This window comes from Leopardus geoffroyi, chromosome B2 (genome assembly GCF_018350155.1).
Source record: "Leopardus geoffroyi isolate Oge1 chromosome B2, O.geoffroyi_Oge1_pat1.0, whole genome shotgun sequence".
NCBI classification, from domain to species: domain Eukaryota; kingdom Metazoa; phylum Chordata; class Mammalia; order Carnivora; family Felidae; genus Leopardus; species Leopardus geoffroyi.
The window spans coordinates 70,437,409-70,444,320 of NC_059332.1; the positions used below are offsets into that span (position 1 = coordinate 70,437,409).

Sequence of the window (6,912 nt, forward strand, 5' to 3'; positions counted from 1 at the left end):
ACACAGCTGAAAAAAAGAATTGGTGAACTTGAGGGTAGAAAATATTCTGACTGATACATACAAAGTAAAACAATAGAAAATATATAAAAGAAAATAAAGGATATATGGAAAATGGTGAAAAGACCTTTAGGAAAAGGTCATACATGTAGTTGGAGTTTTAGAAGTGAGGGAGAAAGAGTTTCAGAGTAGAAGCTTTGAAGAGACAGGGGATCAGATTTCTTCAAAATGGACAGAAGTTGTCTGATATGTTGCTAAACTCCCTTGAAGTTAGGCCAGTGGTTCAAGAAGAGTTAGGAACCCTAAGCAGGACAAATAAAAAGAAAATCCTACTCAGACACATTATAGCAAAAACTTAAAAGTTTTTAAAAGATAAAGTTTTATAAGTCACCAGATAACAACAAACCAGATCAAAAACAAGGCTGATGGTAACAGAAGAAATGGAAGCCAGTAGACAACAGAATGACACCTTCAACATGCTGAAAGATCACTGCCAACCTAAAAGGCTACACCTCGTGAAACTATCCTCTAAAAAATAAGGCAATCAAAATATGAAAAAAATAAAGAAACATCAAAATGAAATTTTTTCGGTAAAAAGAAAATAATCTTAAATCAAAAAGTAGACTTGCAGGAAAAAAGGAAAGCATACTAGAAAGTGTAAATATGTGGATAAGTAATAAAAGATCATTTACTTTTTACAGACCAAGGATAAACTGCACATAATCAAATATATATATAGAATTAAAATGCAGGGCAATAATAACATAAAGATGAGAGGGGCATAAAAGCAGTTAAAGTTCAAAGGCTCAAGTATTATCATAAAATGGAAAAATACTAATTCATATTCAATGGTAAAAATTAAGGATGAATGTTATAATCTCTAGGATAACCTGAGAAAATAACCAAAGAACATCCAACTTAAAAAAAATAAAATCAGAATAAATAGAATAATAAAAATTTCTTGAGGAAACCGGTTACAGCCACCATGGAGTAACTGATATCAGGCTCATCCTTCTACCATAAACTACCATTACATCTGTACACAAATATATAATTATTTAAGGTACTGGAGGGAAACCAACAAGGGGATAAGAATTTTATAATGTGGAAAGCACATAATATTAGCTCACAGTAACTCAGGATTTCTCCCTGAGAGAGGGATTTCGAAATATGGCCCAGGAAAATATAGTCCATGTAGAATGGTGGTATCACTGGGTAGAAGAAAAAGAAATCTGATTTGGGGAAGCTGAAGTAGGTGGATTTGGGGGGATAGAGAAATGCAGAAGAAGGATTCATTGAGAAGAAATCCCAAAGTTTTCCATACAAATGTTCCGAGGGTCCTTTACTCTCCTCTAAGCCACAGATGTGCAAGGCAAAGCCTTGAACTGACACTTCACAAACAGTTTAACCAAACTGTTAATATAGCCAGTATACATATTATACATTCTCAATCATTGGTCATCAGTGAAATGCAAATTAAAATCACAGTGAAATATCATACACATCCCCCAGGCTGTCTACAATGAGAAAGACCTCCAAAGGTATTGGCAAGGAATTGGAACACCTGGAACTCTCAGGCACTGTTGATAGATGGGTAAATTGGCTCAATCATTGAGGAAAGTTAATTGGCTTACATCATCACCATAAGAAATGCAAAAGCACATTCATACAAGCTTTTTCTGTAATAACCCAAACTGGAAAAGCCCAAACATTTATCAATAATAGTATGGACAAATAAGTTGTATTTAAAAAAAAATTTTTTTTTACATTTATTTATTTTTGAGACAGAGCGTGAGCGGGGGAGGGGCAGAGAGAGAAGGAGACACAGAATCCGCAACAGGCTCCAGGTTCTGAGAGAGCTGTCAGCACAGAACCTGATGTGGGGCTTGAACCCATGAACCGTGAGATCATGACCTGAGCGGAAGTCAGATGCTTAACTGACTGAGCCACCCAGGCGCCCCAAACAAGTTGTATTTTAATCATACAAAGGAACAACATTCATGAGTGGGTGGTGACAAAAGTTAGATTAGTTTTGTCGACCTTGAATTTTATTTAAATGGGATCATGCAACATGCATTCTGTATACCCAGCATCGATAATGTGGAGGCACATTCATGTTGTTGCATATAGAAATACTACATTTTTTCTCATTGCTGAATAGCGTATTTTTTGTGTGACCTTCTATTTGTTCTGCATTTCTATATGTGTGTGTGTACATTTGTATATGTAAATAGTATATAAATATTCTATATGTATATGATATAAAATATACTAAACACACATTTTTGTGCTATGTGATTTTATGCATATAATATGCATATAAAAGAAAAATGTGCATGTGGCTCCACAACTGGGGACACTGACAGCTCTATGTGCCCAACCCAACTTCTTTCACGATGTCTACTGTTCACAAAATTCTCTGTGAGCTCAGTCTGGAGGGTGATCACTCCATGCCCCAAGTGCATACGAGTCGGTCAAAGCATACACCAATTTTGATGCTGAGCATGATGCTCTGAACATTGAAATGGCCATCAAGACCAAAAGTGTGGGTGAGGCCACCATTGTCAAGATTTTGACAAACCTCGGCGATGAATGGAGGGAGGATATTGCCTTTGCCGACAAGAGAAGGACCAAAAAGGAACTTGCGTCAGCACTGAAGTCAGCCTTGTTCAGCCACCTGGAGACTGTGATTTTTTGGGTCTATTTAAAACACCTGCTCAGTATGATGCTTCTTAGCTGAATGCCTCCATGAATGGGCTGGGGACTGATGAAGGCTCCGTCATGGAGATCATCTGCTTGAGGACCAACCAGGAGCTTCAGGAAATTAAAAGTCTACAAGGATATGTACAAGACTCATCTAGAGACCACATAATTTCTGACACATCTGGCAACGTCCACAATTGGATGGTTGCCCTCACAAAAGGTAGAAAAGCAGAGGATGGCTCTGTCATTGATTATGAACTGTTTGTCCAAGATGCTCAGATCTCTATGATGCTGGAGTGAAGAGGAAAGGAACTCACGTGCCCAAGTGCATCAGCATCATGACCAACAGGAACGTCACTTCCAGAAAGGATTTGACAGGTACAAGAGCGGCAGCCCTTATGACATGCTGGAGAGCATCAAGAAGGATGTCCAAGGATACCTGGGGAATGCTTTCCAGAACCTGGTCCAGTACATTCAGAACAAGCCCCTGTATTTTGCTGACTGGCTGTATGACTCCATGAAGGGCAAGGGGACTCACAAGAAAGTCCTGATTATTAGAATCACGGTCTCTCACAGTGATGTGGACATGTTGAAAATTAGGTCTGAATTCAAGAGAAAGCATAGTCCCTGTACTGCTGCATCCAACAAGACATGAAGAGTGACTACCAGAAAGCACCTGCTGTACCTGTGTGGTGGGGATGACTAAGGCACACGAAGGTGTGAGGGTCCAGGGTGATGCTCCTTCATTTCCAGAAAACGGTTCTAGAAAATAGTTTGTGACTAACAGTCCCTTTGTGGAACTGTGAGGATGACATTGACATTTCCCCCGCTCCATCCTTCTTTCAGTTGATGGAGCACTGCCTGCCTCTCATACTTAGTCTTTCCTTTTAGCCAAAGAAATGAACATGCCAACAAGCTGGAAGCAAAATCTATGATGTGAAACACTTTGCCTCCTGTGTACTGTGTCATAAACAGATGAATAAACTGAATTTTACCTTATAAAAAAGTAAAAGTAAAATGTGCATGTATACATATAATAGGTATAATATATAATAAAATGCATACAAATATAAGATGTATATAACAATCATTTATTTTAAAATGTTATTGTGTTAATATTCTGACGTTCACATTAAATAAAATACTAGACCAGAATAGTTATGATTGGCCAGTTACGAGTTAATTACATGCTATGAAAAAATAAAGGAACCAGTGAAATCTGTCTGGGTTTGCTTTCAAGCAAACAATGTAGGGACCAAAGGCAGGCTGCCCCAGGATGGGCTACTTTGGCATGAACACTATATTGAGTTAAAAGTAATCAAAACCCAACAGATGCAGGAAAAACCCTCTTCCTGATCTTCCACTGCCTAAATTTACATTTGTAAGGAGAGCCAGTACCAGGAATAGAGCTATTAACAGAGACTCCCCTTTACTTAAGAAACTTATTTGCATAACAGGGCAATCTTCGCCTTCCTGCTAATGACCTCCTCCCCTTTATGTCCTCAGATCCTACCCCTGTCCTTAGCTCATATAAGTTTCCTGTTGCCTCATTTCCTTTGGAATTTTATATCTGTGTGAATTCCCCATATGTATGCTACTAAATTTGATTTTCTCCTGTTAATCTGTCTCATGTCAATTTGATTCTAAGTGCAACTAGCTAGAAGGACCATAGTGCAGAGGAAGGTCTTCCTCCCCAACAATGCTAACTAAATCCTCACTAAATGCTAAAAACTGCCATAATTCCCTTCTTTTGCAGTAATGAGAATGACAGTCTGAGAGACGAACTTTTGTCCTATTTTCTAATTTTTCATTCCTCTTTTTCACACATACCACATCCAATCCATCAGATATTTTGCCAACTATACTTTCAAAACATGTCTTGAATATTACTTCTCAATAGGTCCATCACTACAAGCCTAGTCTAAACCATTAACCAAGAGGATGGAAGAATGTAAGGAAATACAAGGGGAAAAAGTACTACCCCCAAGATGGTAAACACAGGACTCAATCCCACTCCTTAATCTGAAGAGGTCATTGAAGGGGGCTGTTCTAGGACTGAGAGGGATGTTTGATAGGAATTTGATCTTGATTTAGGAATTCAGCCAGTTGGAGGCAGTCACTCTTGAGAAGTAAGAATGAGGAAGAAATATCCTGAACTTACCTTTCTACCTCAGTTCTTTGTGCATGCTCCCCATTGTCTGGCCATATGTCAATAGAACCTTTTGATGTGATCCACAGAGGCCATACAGGCATAGAATAAGGTAGAAGATGGTGGAGAGTAAATCCAGCATAAGGCAATGTGTCTCCTAGTGGAACTTTTCAATTCCACTGTTGTTTCCTTTTATTCTATTTTCCACAAAGCAACCAGAGTGATTTCCCTAAAGCCTAAGGGAAATCATGCCATTGGTCCCCTGAAGACCTTCCAATCGTTTCCAGTTTCAAGCAGAGTAAAATCTAAAGTCCATTTAATGGGCTACAAAGCCCTAATGGACCTGGCCCTATCACCACTTCTTTGGCTTTATCTCTAGTTATTCTCCCTCTTGGGCAAGATCCCTTAGTAACATGACATCTTTTCTGCTTCTCAAACACATTAGGCTCACTCTCAAACCAGCATATCTGTCATTAATATTCTTGCTGGAATCCTCCCCCTTGCCTTCCACATATATTCATGGTTCTTTACTTTCTTCAGTTCTATGCACAAATATAAAATTGCTTCTCAACATCACTCTCTAACTGTGCTTTTTAATGTTTATTTTGAGAGAGAGAGACAGAGAGAGACAGAGTGTGAGTGGGGGTGGGGCAGAGAGAGAGGGAGACACAGAATCCAAAGCAGGCTCCAGGCTCTGAGCTGTCAGCACAGAGCCCAACACAGGGCTTGAATTCATGAACTGCGAGATCATCACCTGACCTGAAGTCGGATGCTCAATGGACTAAGCCACCCAGGTGCCCCTCTATCTCTGCTTTTTTTTTTTTTTTTTTTTTTTTCTAGCACTTAACTGTATTTGGCGCCTGTTTTATATTTGTTTGTTCTTTACCTTCCACTCTATTTCGGACTGCAAGTTTTATAAAAGGAGGGGCATATTTTTTCTCTGCTCTATCCCTAGGTCCTAGATCAGTGACTCACACATAGTAGGCACATGTATCAGTAAGGAAAGATTAACTTCTATAATGAACAACCACAAATTACTACACTAAAATGTGTTTCTCAGTCATATCACAATCCATGTAAGTCATTGTAGGATTACTAAGGCACCTGACGGCTAAACAGCAAACAATCTAGAGATACATTCACATAGTTAGACTATGGAAATGATTCATAAGAATTTCTAAGAAATTTCTAGTACATAGAGAATAATGAAGCTCTGAAACTTCCACCTTATTTTTAAAGGGTCAATACCTTCCCTAATCCCAGAACATAACCTTAATTAAGAGAGAAAAGAAGTGAGAGAAAAAGAATGGAGAATGAAGAAACAGGGTATTTATGTACAAGCTTATATTAATATATTCATTCTCTCTTCTTATTATTACCTATGATGACACTAGGGAGCAGAAAGGGAAGTTATTCTCCTTTCTTTCTGAGTAAAATAATTATATCTCAGAGTTTTCATTTATTTGAAATCTCTTTGGAAACTACTGGGTCATTCCTTTTGTCAAGGCACCTCCTTGTATGTGCTACCGAAGGAGCCTTTGGAGTTCATTTTTCATATAATGTATATTCTAATCAGTGTGATATCTGTGAGTTTTACATTTTGATTTCTTTCATTGATCTAGAGGTTTGTTCTGCACAGTCATTTGTAAGTCAATACTTATTTCTAGGATTCTTTAAGGGAACTCATTTAATTTTTAATATAAGCAATGTTTCAATGAGAAGAATCAATGTTATGACACACATAATAGTATAAATAAGTTGATACATTTAAAGGAAAAAATATCCTTGAAAGAAAAGAATCACTACTTTTAGCTCTCTGAGCTAAGAAGAGTAATGGTGAAAAGTGTCATAAAGTCTTAAATCACTAAGGATGTAAATACATACATAACAAGTATAGACATAAGTATGTAAGGGAGGTTACCAGAAGGCACAAGACAAAATCCTTGCTCACAAGGAAATACCTTTAAAAGCATTTAACTTTATGAAGAGTGACTATTTTTTAAGCAAATATTCAGTGAATCCAAGTTTTATGTTTTTGAACAGAACAAGTATGTGGTAGACTC

At 37.8% G+C, this 6,912-nt stretch overlaps 1 pseudogene; it reads left to right on the forward strand.

Annotated features, from left to right (window-relative positions):
- The first annotated feature begins 2,184 nt into the window (after window positions 1-2,184).
- Window positions 2,185-3,406, forward strand: LOC123609759 (annotated as a pseudogene).
- Window positions 3,407-6,912: the final 3,506 nt, after the last annotated feature.